A 20,382-nucleotide genomic window follows, 5' to 3' on the forward strand; every position below is an offset into this window, starting at 1 on the left:
TAAAAATCCCACTTTCTTCACATATTCATCAGCTCATACTGTCCATCCTTCCTTCTAGGAACAAATTGTTATTATACTCTATATACTAACTCGTTCTCTAATCTCACACTCTATCACTTTCTTCCTATTACTTTCTCTTTTTTCATATCTATTTCCTTCTCTGAGGTGTCAAAATCCTATTTTTGAAAAACAATTAAAAATCTTGCTTTTCTTAAGAAGATTAATTTTCCACTCATTCTTGTATTATACTAGTTATTCTTACATTTTTGATATTTTGCTTTATAGCAAAAAGTAATTGTTATGTTTTTATATATCGTGTCAACAAATTCAACTTCAGAATAAAAAGGTTTATGCTTAAAGTATTCTAGTATTCACTAGAATAACATTAAATTTTCATAAAATGTATGAATAACCAGTTATCAATTTTCTTTTTTTTATTAAAAAAAATTTAATAGTGAGACAGCATGAGGTACAATTGCAGACTTACACATTTTTGTGCTTGGGTTTCAATTATACAATGGTCAAATACCATACCTACACCAGTGCCCACGTCCCACCACCACGGATCCCAGTATCCCTCCCACCCCCCATACCTCCCATCCCACCCTGTTTCTGTGGAAGGGCATTCCCCTCTGTTCTCTCTCTCCTTTTGGGTGTTATGGTTTGTAAAAGAAACATTGAGTGGCAATCATGTTTGGTCTATAGTCTACTTTCAGCATGCTTCTCCCATCCTGGGAGGATCCTCCCAACACCTTTATTTCGTGTTCCCCTCTTTATCTGAGCTCCCTTTTCCCCTAGTATGTGTGGTTGGCCTCCAAGTCCTGGAGTAAAATTCCTGGTACTAATCTCGGCCATTCTTGGGTGTTAGTTTCCTATTTTGTTGCTTTATGTTCCCCAGATGAATGCAATCTTTCTATGTCTATCCCTTTCTTTCTGAGTCATTTCGCTTAACATGATACTTTCCATGTAGTACCACTTGTAAGTAAATTTCGTGACTTCGTCTTTTCTAACAGCTACATAGTACTCCATTGTGTAAATGTACCAAAGTTTCTTTAACCAGTCATCTGTTCTCAGGCACTCAGGTTTTTTTCCAGATTCTGGCTATTGTAAAGAGTGCTGCAATAAACAGAAAATTGCAGATGTCACTTCGACTATACTTTTTTGCCTCTCTGGGATATATTCCCAGGAGTGGTATTGCTGGATAAAATGGGAGCTCAATTTCTAATTTTTTGAGAATCATCCATACTGTTTTCTAAAAGGGCTGAACCAGTGGGCATTCTCACCAACGGTGAAGGAGTGTCCCTTTCTCACCACATTCACGCCAGCACCGGTTGCTTTTGTTCTTGTGGATATGGGCCAGTCTCTGTGGTGTGAAGTGATATCTCATTGTGGTTTTGATCTGCATCTCCCTGATGATTAATGATGTGGAACATTTTCTCATGTGCCTTTTAGCCATTTGGATTTCTTCTTTGTGAAAATTTCTATTCATTTCATCTCCCCATTTTTTGATGGGGCTGAATGTTTTCTTTTTGTGGCGTTGAACCAGTATTTTGTATATCCTTATCAGATGTGTAGTTGGCGAATATCCTTTCCCATTCTGTAGACTGTCTTTGTATTTTGGTCACTGTTTCTTTTGAGGTGCAGAAGCTACTTAGTTTAACATAGTCCCATTTGTCTATCTCTGTTTTCACTTGCTTGGCCAGCGGTATGACATCTTTGAAGACACCATTAGCTTCTATGTCATGCAGGGTTTTGCCAACTTTTTCCTCAATGTACCTTATAGATTCCGGTCTGATGTTGAGGTCTTTAATCCACTTAGATCTTACTTTTGTACATGGAGTTAAGCAGAGATCTGAGCCCATTTTTTTGCATGTAGCCGTTCAGTTTTGCCAGCATAATTTGTTAAAGAGGCTTTCCCTGCTCCACTTCACTTTTCTTGCCCCCTTATCGAAGATTAGATGCTCGTATGCTTTGGGGGAGATGTCAGTATATTCAACCCTGTTCCATTGGTCTACAGCTCTGCCTTTGTTCCAGTACCATGCTGTTTTAATTATTACTGCCTTGTAGTAGAGTTTGAAGTTAGGGAGGTTGATTCCTCCCATTTTCTTTTTCCCAACAATTGCTTTAGCTATTCGCTGGGGCTTATTGTTCCATATAAATTTCAGGAGTGTTTGCTCCACTTCTTTGAAGAATGTCATGGGTATCCTAATAGGGATTGCATTGAATTTATACAGTGCTTTGGGAAGTATTGCCATTTTGACAATGTTAATTCTCCCGATCCATGAACAGGGGATATTTTTCCATTTCCTCATATCCTCCTTTATTTCCTGAAGTAGCGTTTTGTAGTTTTCTTTGTACAGGTCCTTTACTTCCTTAGTTAAGGTGACTCCTATGCACAATTGTGAATAGGACTGTTTTTTTTTTCATGTCACTTTCTTCTCTTTCACTCTTTGCATATAGGAAAGCCATGGACTTTTGGGTATTGATTTTTTAGCCTGCCACTTTATTATACAAGCCTATTGTTTCTAGGAGTTTCTTGGTAGTTGTTTTAGGATTCTCTAAGTATAGTATCATATCATCTGCAAATAGTCAGAGCTTGATTTCTTCCTTTCCTACCTGGATGCCCCTAATATCTTTTTCTTTCTTGTCTATTCGATATTGCAAGTACTTCCAGTACTATATTGAACAGCAGTGGAGAGAGTGGACATCCTTGTCTCGTTCCTGATCTTAGAGGGAAGGCTCTCAGTTTTTCGCCGTTGAGGATGATGCTTGCTGTAGGCTTGTGGTAGATGGCTTTAACTATATTGAGGAAAGTCCCCTCTATCCCCATTTTGGCTAGGGTTTTCATCATAAATGGGTGCTGGATCTTGTCAAATGCTTTCTCTGCATCTATTGATATGATCATATGATTTTTATCTTTTCTTTTGTTGATATGGTGGATTATGTTGATTGATTTCCGAGTGTTAAACCAGCCTTGCATCCCCGGGATGAATCCTACTTGGTCATGGTGTATGATCTTTTTGATGAGTAGTTGAATTCTATTTGCTAGTATTTTGTTGAGAATCTTCGCATCCGTGTTCATCAGTGATATCGGCCTGTAGTTTTCTTTTCTTGTGGTGTCTTTGTTTCCTTTTGGTATTAGAAAGATATGGGCTTCATAGGAACTGTTTGGGAGATTTTCCATTTTTTTCAATTTCCTGGAAAAGCTTGAGAAGGACTGGCAGTAGATCCTCTTTAAATGTTTGGAAAAATTCGCTAGTGAATCCATCTGGGCCCGGGCTTTTGTTTTTGGGAAGACTTTTGATTGCAGTTTCGATTTTGTTGATGTTAATAGATCTATTCAGATACTCCAGATCTTCTTGATTCAACTTTGGGGGATTATAGAAGTCCAGTAATTTGTCCATTTCTTCTAGGTTCTCTTGTTTCGTGGCATACAGACTTTCAAAGTAGTCTCTGATGATCTTTTGGATTTCTTTGGTTTCTGTTGTGATATCCCCCTTCTCATTTCTGATTCGGTTTATTAGGGTCCTCTTTCTCTGTTTCTTTGCGAGTGTTGCTAGTGGTTTATCTATCTTGTTTATTTTCTTGAAGAACCAGCTCTTGGTTTCATTGATCTTTCAGATTGTTTCTTTGGTTTCCATGTCATTGATTTCTGCTCTAAGTTTTATGATCTCTTTCCTTCTGCCTGATTTAGACTCTTTCTGTTGATTCTTTTCTAAGGTCTTGAGCTGTGAGGTCAAGTTGTTTATGTGCATTATTTCTACAGACCTAAGATATGCTTGCAGAGCTATAAATTTCCCCTTTAATACAGCTTTCGCTGCATCCCATAGGTTCTGGTAGCTCGTGTCTTCATTCTCATTTGTTTCCAAGTATCTTTTGATTTTGTCCTTGACTTCATTCCTGACCCACTCGTTGTTCAGCACTGAGTTGTTTAACTTCCAGGTGTTTGATTTGGTTCTCCGTGTCTGTGTGTGATTCACTTCTATCCTCAGTGCATCATGGTCTGAAAAGATGACTGATACTATGTCTATCTTCCTGATTCTGTTGAGATATGTTTTGTGTCCTAGCACATGGTCTATTTTGGAAAATGTTCCGTGTGCACTGGAGAAGAATGTGTATTCTTTCTTTTTGGGGTGTAAAGCCCTGTAAATGTCTATAAGCCCTCTCTCTTCTATTCCTTCTTTCAAAGCCAATGATTCCTTGCTGAGTTTTGTTCTTGTTTATCTGTCCAGAGGTGATAGGGCAATGTTGAAGTCTCCAAGTACTATTGTGTTGCTTGCAATGTCCTCCTTAAAATCTGTTAGCAGCGGTTTTAAATATTTAGCTGTTCCCTCATTAGGTGCATATACATTTAAGAGTGTGATTTCTTCCTGTTGTACATATCCTTTGATGAAGAGAAAATAGCCTTCACTGTCTCTTCTAGTCTTTTTCAAGGTGAAATTAATGTTGTTGGATACTAGTATGGCCACCCCAGCTTTTTTGCAGAAGCTGTTTGCTTGTAGGATTGTTTTCCATCCTTTGACTTTGAGTCTGTGTTTGCTCTGAGTGTTGAGATGAGTTTCTTGTAGGCAGCAGAATTTTGGGTTCTGTCTCTGTATCCATTTTGCCACTCTTTGTCTCTTAAATGGTGAATTTAGATCGTTGACATTGAGAGAGAGTATGGTTATGGGGTTTTGTGTCATGTTTCTGTGCGGGTGTGTTGCGGTTGTAGGATTTGTCTTGTCTTATAGTAGCCCCTTTAGGTCTTGTTTTAGGTTTGGTTTTAAGTCTATGAAGTTCCTGAGCTGCTGTTTATCTAGAAAATAGTGTAGCATTCCTTCGATTTTGAGTGAGAGTTTAGCCGGATAGAGTATTCTTGGTGAAGCATTCATTTCAGTGAGTTTTTTGACTATATCTCGCCACTGCCTACAGGCTTGTAGGGTTTCCTCTGATAGGTCTGCTGTGAATCTCAGAGATGCTCCTTTGTATGCGATTTCCTTTTTTGCCCTTGATGCTTGCAGTATTGTGTCTCTATCAGCAGCATCAATCATTCTAACTATAATATGTCTTGGAGTGTTTCTGTTCGGGTCTCTTTTAGCTGGCACCCTTCGGGCTTCTTGAATCTGAATGGCTGTATTGTGGAGTTCTGGAAATTTCTCGTCGATGATTTGTTTAAGCATGTTTTTTTCATTGGGATTGTTTCTCTGAGCTTCTGGTAGTCCAATGATTCTAATGTTGTTTCTTTTGGAATCGTCTCGTAGGACTCTGATTCCCTGTAGAGCTATTTTGAGGTCCTTTGCCACTGTTTGTTGTTTTGTGTTGGCTTGGTACAGCTGATCTTCCAGGTCAGTGACTCTTTCCTCAGCTGTGGTCATTCTATTTTTGAGGGCAGAGAGTGAGTTTTTGACTTCATCTAGGGAATCTGTGATGCATGCCATTTCTGTGAGAAGCTTTCCTATTTCAGCTCTCATTTCTTGCTGCATTTTGTCGATTGTGCGATCGATTGTGTCTTTCAGGTCCTCTTTCAATTTAGAGGATATCTGTCTGACTGTTTCATCGAGCTGATCTTAACTACTTCATACCTGAATTCTTTGTCAGAGAGGTCCCTAAGGTGGCTAGCACCTACTGAGGCTTCTGGACTTATTTCCTCATGGTCTCCCTGTGACGGGGATTTGCGTTGTTTCTTCATGTTGTTGTGTAGGTGTAGGGGTGAGATTTCTTGTTTCAAGTAAAGTACCCGCGGCTGCATAAGCGGCTGCCCACCGAAAATTAGGCCACAGCCACTTTTTAAAAGCCACGCCCACTTCTAAAGTGGCCACACGAATACTGGTGTGTGTCCCAGGAGTAAAGACTGGGTGGGGAGAAGAGACCAGCTTTGCTTGGGCAGTGGAAAGGGAGAGGCAGAGAGGCTCAGATCAGCTTTGTTGCCCAAGGTCCAGGGGAAGCCTCCGGCGCTTGCATGGTGCAATCCAAGTCCCAGGTCCGAGAAACGGCGCGAAAGCCGACCTGGTGATTGGGGAAGACAGACCCCAGTCATCAATTTTCACAATTAGAAAATGATCACTCTTTTATTGAGACATCTTAAGTGTTTTTCAATTAACCACAAAGACATTTTTCAAGAGTAACAAATGTGTTTATTAGATTACCCAAATATTTAAAAACCCTGAACAAATGAAGTGGCATTTACAATATTTGTTACTAATATGTCAAGTGAGCCACCTTCTCTGCCTTATTTCCAATTGTCTTGAAAATAGTTAAATCTGTGCCTAGAACAATTGCAGAGAAAGTATATGAGCGTTTTTTCTCAATGCATTGAACTATATTGAAATAATGTTGCAATTTATGTTCCTTCTTGGAGGAAAATATTACTAAAACTAAAATATCACTTATTTCTCTGACTGCAATATTCTCCCAAATACAAGCATGAATCCAAATAATGTGTCTTTTAGAATTACATTATGCTACTTGTGAGAGCTCTGTATTTAATAATATGAATGACATCCAACTGGACATATATATTAAAAGGTGTGTGTTTGATTCTATTTTCTTGAATTGAGAAAAAACATTAATGGATACTTTGCTATTTTGAAGATAGTTGCTACACTTGATGAAAGTCTTAATAACTAATATATATGACTAATTATGTCTATATAATATGTATTATACATTATATATAGTATATATAGTTTTACAGATATAAACATACAACTTACGATCTTAAAATAAGATCCAATATTTTTGTGTATTAAATGTTTCCAAGAAGTAAAGTGCTTTAATAATTTTTCTTAGGCAAGCTACCCGTGATGTATTCGATATGCCAAACACAGTAACAACAAAGTCTCCAATGGAGTTGTTACTGGGCCCCCTCGAGCAAATCGATGAACAACTGGAGGACAGTGATATATACAGTGATATCATTATGTCCAAACATTTTAACAAAAGGGATAATATGTATTTAGTGATTTCTTCTTCGAGACAGCTATTATATCAGTTCTTCAATATAGATTGCCTAATATTTCACCAAAAAAAACACAAATAAATGAATAATACAATTTCTTTCAGTTTATAGGAGTATAACTGAGAGTGAGCAAAATAGCTTATCTAAGGTCTTACTATTAATGAATAGATCAGCAATTTTTAAAAAACTTGTTTATTGAAATACTGTCAGACTCTTACAAAGCTGTTCATGATTGAATTTCAGTCATACAGTATTCCAACACCCATCCCTCCACCAGTGTACATTTCCCAGCAACAATGTCTCCAGGTTCCTTCCCACCTCTCATCCCCCACCCCTACCTGCCTCTATGGCAGGTGCTTTTCTTCTCTCTCTCTCTTTCTCGGCCTCTCTCTCTCTCTGCCTTTCTCTCTGTCTCTGTTTCTCTCTATCCTTTTGAACATTGTGGTGAGTTTAGCAAAATTTTAATACGGATATTTCTCTTGAAGATCTTTTTGTTTATTTGAATAAAGTTCCAAATTAATGCTTTAATCAAAGGTTTCATAATGTATTATATCCTTAACTTCATAATATAAGCATCATTTTAACTCAGTGATTAACATTTAGAGATTTATAGTGCAAATGGTGGTGATATATTAGTCTTGTATTATCTCAAAACCATGACCATGAATTACTTAAGATTTCATAAAATTATCAAAAGGAGATAGTGCAACAAGCCAGGCACTTGCCTTGCACACAGCCAAACTGGTTTTGATTCCCTGCATCACCTATAGTCCCCTAAGCATTGTCAGGAGTTATTCCTAACCACAGAGCCAGTAAGTAATATCCAAGCACCGTCTGATGTAGACTAAGATCCTCTTCCCTCAAAAAGAAATAGGCCGGAGAGATAGAACAGCAAGGGAGATGCCTGCCCTGCACATTACCATCTAGCACTCAATCTCCGAAAACACGTGTATTTCCTGAACATCAGCAGGAGTAATCTTGAGAAGTAAGCCTTGAGCATTGATGGGTGTGACCAAAAATTTAAAAAAACATATTTTATAAGCACTGTAGCACTGTCCTCCTGTTGTTCTTCGATTTGTTCGAGCAGGCACCAGTAACGTCTCACAACAAATTGTGAGACTTGATGTTACTGTTTTTGGAATATCGAATATCTCAAGGGTAGCTTGCTAGGCTTTGCCATGTGGGCAAGATACTCTCAGTAGCTTGCAGGGCTCTCCGAGAGGAGCGAAGGAATCGAACCTGGGTCTGCTGTGTGTGAGGCAAACGCCCTACCCCCTGTGCTATCGCTTTTATTTTATAAAATGAACTATAATACCGGAGAGAGGGTACAGGGATTCAGGTGGTTGGTTTGCATTGCATGGTTGACCAAATTTTGATCTCAAGGAACACATGGTTCCCAGAGTTCTGCTGGAAATGACCTGAACACTCTCTCAGAATTTCCTCTACAAACTGCGAGGTGCGGCCCCAGTGCTACCCCACAAAAATAAATAAAATAAATATAGTGCCTTTAAATAAGGTGAAAGAAACAAACAAATGTGTTGGAAAATACAAGGCAGGAAAATAAAATTATCTTCTAGGTGCCAGGCTTCAATAAAGCAGATGATGTTTTCTCTAAATATAAGATATCAAATAGGTCTTCTCTTTATTTTTCTTAATATGGAAAATTTCTTCGACTTTATATTACTCCATAAACTGCCCTATTCTTAGAAACATTGTTACTGAAAAATATAATACAATGCTAAGGTTAAAAAACAGCAATTGGTGGCATTTATATCAACTATTCTTTAAGGGGGCTGGAGCGATGGCACAGCAGGTAGGGCATTTGCCTTGCACGCAGGGCTGACCCAGGTTCGATTCTTCCGCCCCTCTCAGAGAGCCCAGCAAGCTACAGAGACTATCCCACTGGCAGGGCAATACCTGGAAAGCTACCCATGACGTATTCAATATGCCAAAAACAGTAACAAGTCTCACAATTTGTTGTGAGAAGTTACTGGTGCCCACTCGAGCAAATCTATGACCAAAGGGAGGGCAGTACTACAGTGCTATTCTTTAATTTTTTTTTAATTTTATGCACACTGATTTACAATATTGTTAATGATAGGGTCTCATGGATACATTATAATACCATACTCACCACCAAAATGTCTGCTTCCCTCCACCATTATCTCAGTTTCTCTCTCTCAACCCCTGGTTCTCTGCTGTGATAAGTTCAGTTCTGTAGACTAGTTTTTATGTTTTATTATCTTTGACCATTTGTTATTCCCTCACTTTGTTTCTTTATAACCTACATAATGAGAAAGATTATTCTGTATCTGTTCCTTCTGGCTAACTTCACTCAGCATGATACTCTTCAGATTCATCCCAGTAGTAGTAAATAGCATGATTTTGTCTTTTCTTGTAACTGATTAGTGTCCCATTGTGTGTACATACTAAAATTTCTTTATTCAGTCATCTGCTTGGATATCTGAGTTGTTTACAGACTTTGGCTACTGTGAAGTGTTGTAATGAATATAGGAGTAGAAGTGTCTTTTCAGAATGTAGTTTTGGGGCCCGTAGGGTACATAGATGCCAGGAAGTGGAATTTCTGCATTGTAAGGAAACTCAAGGGCTTAAAACATCACAATATATCACTTGTTTTATTCTCAGTTTTTTTCTTGTTTGTAACAATAATTTCACCTGCAATAAGAACCACAGAATCAGCTGCATGAACAGAATAAGTTTCATGTTTGTTTCCCTCTTAACACTGTTTACCACAGTCATTTTAGCAGAATCTTGAACGTAATAATTGGCATTCAATACTTTATAAATTTTACTTAGACAACAAACTCCTGTTATAAAACAATATCATGCTTGCACACTTTTTATTAGTTGCTCTTATGGTTGTGGGGGCCACACAACATTGCTCAAGGGGACCAAATGTGATGAGGATAAACCCACTGAACCAAATCCCTGGCTGCAGGATAAAATTGTATTGTTATTTCTGCCTGGCTACAGGGAGCTTAGGTTTATTGGGTTACACCCATCACAGTGCTCCTGAGGCACTCCCATTCCTGTGTGTTTATCTTGAGCCTCTTCTCTGCACTGTTTCCCTAGTCAGTCAATCACCTTTATCTCTGAATCAGACTCTGTTGATTTGTATTTGTAAGTGAAATACTGCTTTTATCCTTCCCTTTTGTCCTTTTGCATTGTTTACTTCAGAGCAATGTCCTTTTTTATAGCAACAGGAAGATAGTTAATGCCATGCTTTTGAAACTTGGGAGTTGACTCTGAATAATATTCACTCCTGGCCATGTGTTTTCTCGACTTCAGCATAAATTGCCCTTAGTTCCTAGTGCCCCAAAAGCAGGGTCCTGAGGAGGGACTTATGGACCCAGAGCAAGCTGAGCTACCCTGGCATTGAAAATGGGCCAGGCCAAGAGCCGTAATACTTAACTATAAATTAAGAGCACGGTCATGGACAACTTGTATCACGATCCAAAGAATAACAACTGGATTAGGACTCTGCTAGGGTTAGGAAAGGCTAATCTAGCCTGAGCACTGTAGTCTGGGATCTATAGTGAGATGCCCCCAAGAGAGCCACCCAACAAGTTTAATGTATCTTTAAAACAACAAAGTCTCCAATGGAGACGTTACTGGGCCCGCTCGAGCAAATCGATGAACAACGGGAGGGCCTTTACCTTTACCTTTTTACCTTAAAGCTTAATGCATCTCTTAATATATCTCTTTGTCCATATAAAATGATTAATATTAAGAAGTAGAATAAAGATGAATGAATGGTTATTGGACTAAGGAAAGGAGAAACATACCCTTAGGTGGTATTTCACCCTTCAGTGGACCTCCAGACTGCAGGAGATCAGGAAGGGCTGTCATATGTTGATTGTGCTACTGGACCTAGGTGTGGTTGCCCCACCAATGCTTGCAGGTTGGGGGTGAAAAACCAAGACTGCAAGACGGAGCACTGAGAGACTAGCATGGAATGGGGAGCTTAGTGAGACTGCAATGGGCACGTGGGGAGAATGCAATAACCAGCAACTAATCACCAACCAGCCTTGCGGGCCTGTTCCCTCCTCCATGCGTCTGTTGGCAGTGACTGCAGGCGTGGGTGCGGAAGCATCTCATGGCCATCGAGTGCAGGTGGCGGGCAGAAGAGACTGCCACCCACACCACTGACAGATCACTTATTTTTTGATTACACACAATGGCCTTACATTTTCTTTAAGAAAAAGTAATATTCTGAATCCTACCAGAAGTTTAGATAACAAATACATTTTGTTAAATCACAACAGCTTTGGAAATAGAGCAATTTAAATTAGGTCAGTGAGATTGTTCTGCACAGTGACAGTTCCTTTCAGCCACATTTCTTCATCCTCTATTTCCTTTCTCTTATTGTTCCATTCCCAGGCCAAAATAATTGCTCCAGGTTTGAGTTATTCCCTATTCTATGCATCGTTCTTAGTTATTTTTTATTTTAAGCTATTCCCTATCATGTTTATGCTTTTTCCCAATTAAAGAAAAGCCAGATGAAAACCAAAAGAAGCAGTTAACACTGTCAATTTAGAAAACCAAAGATTCTTAGAATGTAAATAAGTACCCTAATATTTTATTCGTTCACTCAACTGACAAATAGTAAAAGTTAGATCTTAGAGCATCTGTCTAAAAAATGCATAATCCCTGTAATTAAACATGAGTAATCATATCCCTATTTTCTTACACTATTTCTCTTTTTTCTAATAATGCAACTCGGTTCTGAAGCTCTGTTTTCATAGTATAATTGGTAGAAATAAAAAAAATTAATAAATTTAACTTCTTAATTGCCTTAACAATCACTCACTAAAAATGCTTAAAGATTAAGAATTGGAGGAAGATAGATAGTAAAGGAGAAACAGTATTTGCCTGGCTTATATCCCTCCTGGTTTGACCAAATCATATGCCTGGTTTGATCCCCAAACTACATATGGTCCGCCAAGCACTGAAGGAGTTCAGAGACAATAACAGCCCCTGATGACCCCAGGTGTGATCCCAAGTCTCCCATTATATATGGGAGGGCGATCTGGCTGTGACACCAGTGACCTCATTGATAGCCAAGCTTCAAGCTATGGGTTGGCCTTGCTTAACTAGAGATGGATCACTCTTCTTCGAGGGTATATGAGTAGCTGTGGTTCCCCTGCTAGAAGCTCCAAAGAAGCTTTCAAGTATCTCAGTAAAAATAAGGTTATAGATTACTTAATTTAATTTATTTTGGGAGCCATATGGAGCTATGCTCATAGCTGCTCCGGCCAGGCCTTAGGAGATGGTTCTCTTATGTGGCCCCTTAAAGATAATTTTAGAACAGTTTTATTACTATTATCAGTTTTATTATCTGATAGATAGTCACACACCAAATCCCAGCTATTTTCAGCATTTAAAGCTCATATCTACTGTATTTGTGCCATCATGGCAGATGGTATATTCCCTTTAAGAACTTACTTTTATCTGAAAATATGTGTTAAGTGTTTATAGTATGCCTATTATCTTTGTATTATCAATTTTGTGAGATTCCTAAAATCTTCAGTTCATCCTTTCTTATTCTCTTTATTTTCAAAATTACAGTTCTTCCATTTTTTCTTTGCTTCAAGGTAAAGGTTGAGATGTCAGTTTAAGCCACTAGTCACCAAACAGTAGAAGTGACTACTGTGTTCTGCCAACAAGAGTAAATTGCTTGGAAAGATGTCAACACTGAAACGCTGTCAATTTTTTTGGCAACTGCTGTTCAAAACATTTTATTAGGATTTGATCGCTGTTTTTAAAACAGACCAAAATACACTTAGAATGTATGGGCTTTGAAAACAAATAACTATATTGTAGGCCAAAATCCTTTTGTTTCTTCTTATAACTAGCTCTTCTGAAAAGTATGATCTACAGCTGAATCTTTGGTAATAAATACTCTTGAAAGAGATATGTTATACTTCGGGAACATTTTAAGTGAAAGCTCTGATGAAATCTCATAACATTCCAGGAAAAAGCACACAATGAATATTTGAGAGACCCATATCCAGGCATAACGGTAGTCAAATCCTGTAGATATTAGCTCTCAAAACCAAGAAAATAATATTCTAAATTTACAGTATGTATATATATATATACACACACATATATATGTGTGTGTTGTTGTTGTTATCATGCCAAATCCATATTTAAATAAACAAGAATTAAAAGGATCCCTAATGACTTTGTGTTGCAGACTTGTGGTATCCATCTTTTTTTAAAAAAATCTAGAATCTTAATTAAACAATTTAATTAATTTATATCTTCTTTGGACACCATAATTTACAAATTGTTATCAGGATTTGAGACATGACCAATTCTCACAGCACATCATCCACCCTCTGGCATCGTCCTGATGACCCGTGGCCACATTCCCCTTCCTAAGTAAGCTTCACGGTCAGCTTGGAAGACAAGTTCTCTGTTTCTGTTGCATTTGGGCATTTTTTAGACCCTTTCTTTTGTTCAACCTATGGAGTTCATTCTATGTCCATCTCTCTCCCCATGATAAATTAAGCATCAAAAAAGTAATTCATCAACAGGTGTTAAATACAAAGAGTAGATAAGCAATGTTCTCATCGGACAAACTTAATTCTAAAATGTGCAACATTCTAGAAATAAATACATTAATATGTAATGTGCATTCTCAGTAAAGAACAATCACAACAAAATCACAAATCATCCTATTAATCATCGATTGCCTCGAGCAGGCCCCACTAACGTCTCCTTCATCCTAGCCCTGAGATTATATTCAAGGCTCTTTAGGAGAATGAGACCCATCATTGTTACTGGTATTTGGCATATTGGGTACGCCACAGGGAGTTTGCCAGACTCTGCCGTGTGGGCAGGCTACATTCGGTAGCCTGCCAGTTTGTCCAAAGTAGGAATGAGATAATAAGATGTCATAATAGGATTCGCGGCCGCGCGGTTCCGGGAGCTGGTTTTTATAGTCTCTGAGTCTTGGCCGTTGATGGGATTACATGGCGCCAGGGGGCCAGTTGGTGGGTGTGACCCCCGCCTACTGGAATTTGGAGGATCTGGGTGGAGGATGCTCGGCCCAAATCGAGTAGGCTTGGAGATCTCGGCCCCGGAACCCGCGTGACTTTGTCCCTCTGCCAGTACCTTCATGTGTGCGGAGAGTGGTCTCAGCATGGTGGTGGCTGGTCCTGGAGGTCTTCGGCTGCCGGAGCCCTGGTCGGGGCGGGGAGGAAAGCTCAACCAGCTCCCCTCCAAGGGACCCCGGTGGCGAGGACAGTCAGGCACGGGGGCAGGAGACTGCACTGTTCTTCTTCCGGGAGCTGTTTTTTATAGTCTCTGAGTCTTGGCCGTTGATGGAATTGATGTAATCCCAGTAAAGAACATTACTATGGATTAACATTATGTCTTGTTTGTAACTTTTTTGTAGGATGGAGTGATTAATGCAGGCAATAATATGCTTATTTTGCATGCAAACAGCCCAGCTTGATCCCTGGTTCGACATATGGTCTCCTGAGCACTGTCAAGAGTAACCTCTGAGAGAAGAACCAGGATATGTTCTGAGTGCAACTGTATGTGGCCCATAAATCAAAGAAATAAAATATAAAGAGGCAATTTTTTCAAAACTTAGAAACATTAAATTAATGATATAATTTAATTATAAATTACTATGAATTTACTATAATAATAAATATAAATTTACTGTAATGATTCATGCAAATTAACTTGTGATTTACTGTAGTGCTAATTTTATATTTTAGAAAAGTAATGTCACCATCCCATGCCTGTCACCATAATATCAACTTCCCTTTAACACAATTTCTAAGTTTCTTCTAATCATTCCCTCGCACCATCCTGCCCACAGCAGACTAAGCTCTATTAGCAGAGTCTCAGGGTCTTTGTGATGAGCTATTGTTTAATCCCTTCTTATCTTTGTTTATATAAACATATAAACCACATATAACTGAGAATCACGCACTAAACTTGTCCTTCTCTGAATCACATGGTTTCATGTGATTCCTTCCATTTAAATCCATTTGCTACAGCTTGCTGCAAGTTGTAGCAAATTGCAATATTCAATTTATATCTGAGTAGTATTTCATTGTTTACACATAACACAATTCTCTTCCCACTCATGATATTGGATACTTGGCTTGATTTTAAATAATGGTTATAATAAAAAGCTTTACAATACACAGGACTGCAGGTATAATTTTGAGTTTACGGTTTAATGCGCTTAGACTTGATATAGAATAAAATTGCTAAATGTATATACAAAGCTCCATTTTACTTTTGTAAGAAATTTTCATAGTGATTTCTATGAACACTGAGTCTCTCTCAGAATTCACCAGTAGTGGGTAAAGTTTCCTTTTCCATCAAAAAGGATGGAACAGGAAACTTTGCTATTTCAAATTTTTTTCAAGTACCTATTTTTACTGTTGTTAAGGGGTAGCTATTTGCATTTCCCTAATAATCAATGATAATATACATTCTTCCATATGGTCATATATAGTTCTTCTTTGGGGAAATATCTATTCATCCCTCTCCCCATGTTTTGATGGGGCTATTTGTTTCTTTGTTGTTGAGTTTTGTGATTACTTTATATAACTTGGATCATTTGTCCTTTGTCAGAAGTATAATGTGCAAACATTTTTCTCCAAACAGATGCCTATTTATTATAATTTTCTTCCTCTAGTAAATTTTTCATACAGTGGAAAATTTGTAGTTTGATATTGTTCATGTTATTTGTTTATTTTTGCTTCTCTTTTCTTGAACAAAGTAGTCAAATTGTTGAAGATATCTCCAAAATCAATACCATGAATATCAATTTCTTTTTAAACGGTATCTATAATATTTAATTGGAAAAATATTAATTTTATAAGAAATATATAAATGTAAAATATGGATGATTATTTTTAATTATTTCTCATTATTCTGCTTACTAATTTAAAATATTTAAAATGTCTATATTATTGATGATTGATTTAAAAATCAAGATATAATTATACTGAATAATCACCGACCTAGATCTCTTTTTCATGTCACATCATAAAATGAAGAAGAAGATTTTTTTTTGCATTTTGGGTCACACCCAGCAATGCACAGGGGTTACTCCTGGTTCATGCACTCAGGAATTATTCCTGACCATGCTTGGGGGACCATGTGGGATGCTGGGAATTGAACCCGGGTCTGGCCTCGTGCAAGGCAAATGCTATCACTCCAGCCCCTAAAGAAGAAATTTTTTCATCTCATATAATTTAAAAATTTCAAGAGTACTATTTTCTCTCCTAATACCATGTTAAAATTTTCTACTATTTCTTATCAAGTTTTCATATAATTAGCCTGACTATTAATCTATTTTTCATCCATTTTAAATTAAATTTTATATACTCAAAATGTCCTGAGATAGTGATCTAGTTTCATTATTTTGCATGTGGATATTTAATTCATATTAGCATTTACTAAAGAGACTTCTTAATCTCATTGTATGTTTTTTGCTTCTTATTATACATTTTTTTCTCTTTCTCTATTCTCTTCTCTCTCTAAAAATGTTATATATTACATATAGCACAGAGGGTAGGGCATTTGCCTTGCACGCGGCCAACCTAGGTTCAATTCCTGTGCCCTTCTCAGAGAGCCTGGCAAGCTATCGAGAGTATCCCGCCCGGATGGCAAAGCCTAGCAAACTACCCATGACGTAATTGATTTGCCAAAAACATTAACAACAAATCTCACAACGGAGACATTACTGGTGCCCACTCAAGCAAATCAATAAACAACGGGAGGACAGTGCTACAGTATATTTCTACATGCTTAATTATATTTAATTGATCTGTGTCTATTTTTAATTATATGATAACTATACCTTTGATTATTCTGTTCTAATCTAGCATTTTATGAGAGCACAACACTTATTTTTTTATCTTTATTTTATCCCTGAATATTTTAGAGGAAGGGTATTTGTGTATTATATAAGCTTCTGAGATCTATACTACATAATCTGTAGTTCAGTGTTTGTACTCTGATATATGTATAATGATACACATAGCATGTATATATAATGGTAAATATATATGTCTAATGATATGTCTAATGATACACTATCATTATATATGAATAATGATACACTTATGTATAATATAAAAGGTAAAGGTAAAGGCCCTCCCATTGATCGTCGATTTGCTCGAGCGGGCCCAGTAACACCTCCATTGGAGGCTTTGTTGTTACTGTGTCTGGCATATCGAATACTCTCGGTAGCTTGCCGGGCTCTCCGAGAGGGGCGGAGGAATCGAACTCGGGTTGGCCATGTTGGCCGCTTGTAAGGCGAACGCCCTACCGCTGTGCTATAGATGTGTAATATATAATGATATGTGTATAATGATAAACTGATTTGCATACTGTGTATTCTACTGTAAAATCTGAATTGATAACTTAATCATGCATATAATAAACTCTTCAAAAGTAGGGATGACATGTATGAAATAGTTAAAATAATTCTAGCTGATAATCAGATGAAAAAGGAAAACAGTGTTCGTTTTCATTCTATCTCCAACTTATAAAATCTAACATTAAAAATGCAATTGAAATAAGGGTTTGGTGCTGCAGATCTTGGGTTCTTTTTAAAACAACCTTCTGTTATATGTTAAGAGTTCAGAAGTAAAAGAATAACTTATTAAAAGAAAATGTTTGATGGTTAAAAAAAAGGTATTTTTCTTTAACTCTATCAGAGAAATACTTCAAAAATAGCAAAAGAACATTGAACTGTGACTCATGAATGCCTTTTAATGCTCCTCTCCACTTCCATATTAGTTTCATGAAAGGCAGTGACTTAGCTCTCTCAATGGTACCTGTGTTTCCAACACTAAAGTTAATTGAACTGAAAAGATAAGTCCTTCAGTGCTCTAATCTCATTCAAAGGTCATAAAGTGCACTGACTAATAAATGAATAAAGCACTTGGAAAACCATCTAAAATATAATATATAATTATCTACCATTAGGGGAATATATCAGAAAGTTTTGCTTTCATTTTTTAAACAGTTGACTTCAGGCCAGTTTCTCATTTTCTTTCATTTTTCTCATATGATTCTGGCTTATGTTCAGAACTCCCATTGACTTCCAGAAGAATCTTTGCATTTGGCTTGAAAACAAGATATTGAGCAGATTCTTACTGCTTCTGATCATCTCTAAAGTAACAAAGTTCTGCCTTAATTCTGGCTAACCCACAATTTTATCTTCATCATTAACCTCAAACAATGCAAGCAACACTGCATAAAATGAATCCAAAATGTAAATTTTATTGTTTACATTTGTTGTAGACTATATAGAGTTTTTCTATTATTGCACAAATATTTGAAGTTATTAGTACAATAGTTGAAAACTGCAGGGAAGATACGGATGTATTCATTATTCAGAGTAGACAACATAGAATGGAACTCTTAGGTATTAGTCCTAGTTTCATCAGAAGTTCTGGTACTTCAGAAACTGATAGTGTATAGTAATATGATTCATGATTTTGCAGATCATTACAGCCCACTAAGTACTGTCTGTAGAATAGAGGTGTTTCTGAGCTGAAGAGATTGTACAGTTGGTTACATACTTGCCTTGTATTCGGTAGGTTGGGTTCAGTCTGCAACACCACAAGCAGTTTCCTGAGGATAAGTGACCAGGAGTGATCTGAGCAAAGAGCCAGGTGTAACTCCTGAGCACAGCTGGATGTGTCCAAGAACAAACAATAGTATTTCTCATGTATGTAATGTAATATATAAATATATATGTATGTGTAGGGGTCATGCCTGGTGGTACTAAGGGACTAATCCTGTGCTCCCAGCTCTGTACTCAGGAGTTAGTCCTAAAGATGCTCAGAATCTTACTTTGCTAGCTACTTTACTCAAGCCCTCCACATTCAGAGTCTGAACACAGTCAACTGAACTATTCTCCAGTTATATGCTTTACCTTTGAAATCTACTGATTATTAAACTATGTCATATGTACAGCAATATTACAGTAATATTTTAAAATTATATATTATTGAGTAATATTAAATACAGGGCGCGTTCAGGGTGGTATGGCCGTAGACGAGCGATAGCACAGCGGTAGGGCGTTTGCCTTACAAGCGGCCAACATGGCCGACCCGAGTTTGATTCCTCCACCCCTCTCGGAGATCCCGGCAAGCTACCGAGAGTATCTCGCCTGCACGGCAGAGCCTGGCAAGCTACCCATGACATATTCGATATGCCAAACACAGTAACAACAAGTCTCATGATGGAGACATTACTGGGCCCGCTCGAGCAAATCGATGAACAACAGGAGGACCGTGATTAAATACAGAGAAATTATTTCTGAATATGAACTAAAAGGATCAAATTTATTTTTTGGTACTAAAGAGAAGATATTAGAGGTAGAAAATTTGGAAACCATTTGAACTAACCCATATTAATAGAGAAAATTACACAAGGGGAAAATTGTAGTTTGGTAAAGAAAATGGATCAGGAAATGTTTGAGCTTCATAAATTAGCTTCTGATAAATATATATTTAACTATACATGTCAGATGTATTCTAACTATTGAGATCTCCAAATACTCACATATATGTGCATGTATATATACATATATATGTATGTATATATTTGTATATTTATATATTCAAGTACCTTTTTATAGGTTACTGTATTTTCAGTAAAAGATCATTTAAACCATTGTAAAAAATGATTCCTGACTTCCAAATCAACATAAGTCAGACATAAGGGATAGTATAGAGGATTAAGCTACTGCCTTGCTTGAGGGAAACCTCAATTCTATCCCTGGTACCTAAATACTGGAGGAACCTCAAGGAGACAATTCTGAGCAGAGAATCAGCAGTAAGCCCTGTGTAGTGCTGGGTGTGGCCCAAACAAAAAGATCAAAATAACTCCAACTTATAAAAATCGACTAAGATAAATAATTAATGGAACTTACCTTTTAGTGTATTATTGCAGAGATGGATCAGTAAAGTTCTGAAAGATGCCATCTAAGAATCCTTTTGTTTTTCTCATTCAAACATAGACTGTAAAAGGATTGGGCATTTGTCATTATAAGAGTTGTTTCTTCAGTAACACAAATTAGAAGATATCCACTTCAAAGAGTGAAAAGGAAATCATATTTGAAAGAGCCAGTTATTTGTATTTCTCTAAATTATTAATAAGGTCACTGTCACTGTCACTGTCGTTGTTCATTGATTTGCTCAAGCGGGTCCAGTAATGTCTCCATTGTGACACTAGTTACTGTGTTTGGCATATCGAATACATCACTCATGGGGAGCTTCCCAGGCTCTGCAAGCAGGCAAGATACTCTCAGTAACTTGCCAGGCTTTCTGAGAGGGGTGTAGAAATCGAACCTGGGTTAGCTGGATCAGCCATGTGCAAGGCAAACATTCTATCCACTCTGCTATCGCTTCAACCCATTTATAAGG

Source organism: Sorex fumeus, unplaced genomic scaffold (genome assembly GCF_029834395.1).
Source record: "Sorex fumeus unplaced genomic scaffold, SorFum_2.1 ptg000013l, whole genome shotgun sequence".
Lineage (NCBI taxonomy): Eukaryota > Metazoa > Chordata > Mammalia > Eulipotyphla > Soricidae > Sorex > Sorex fumeus.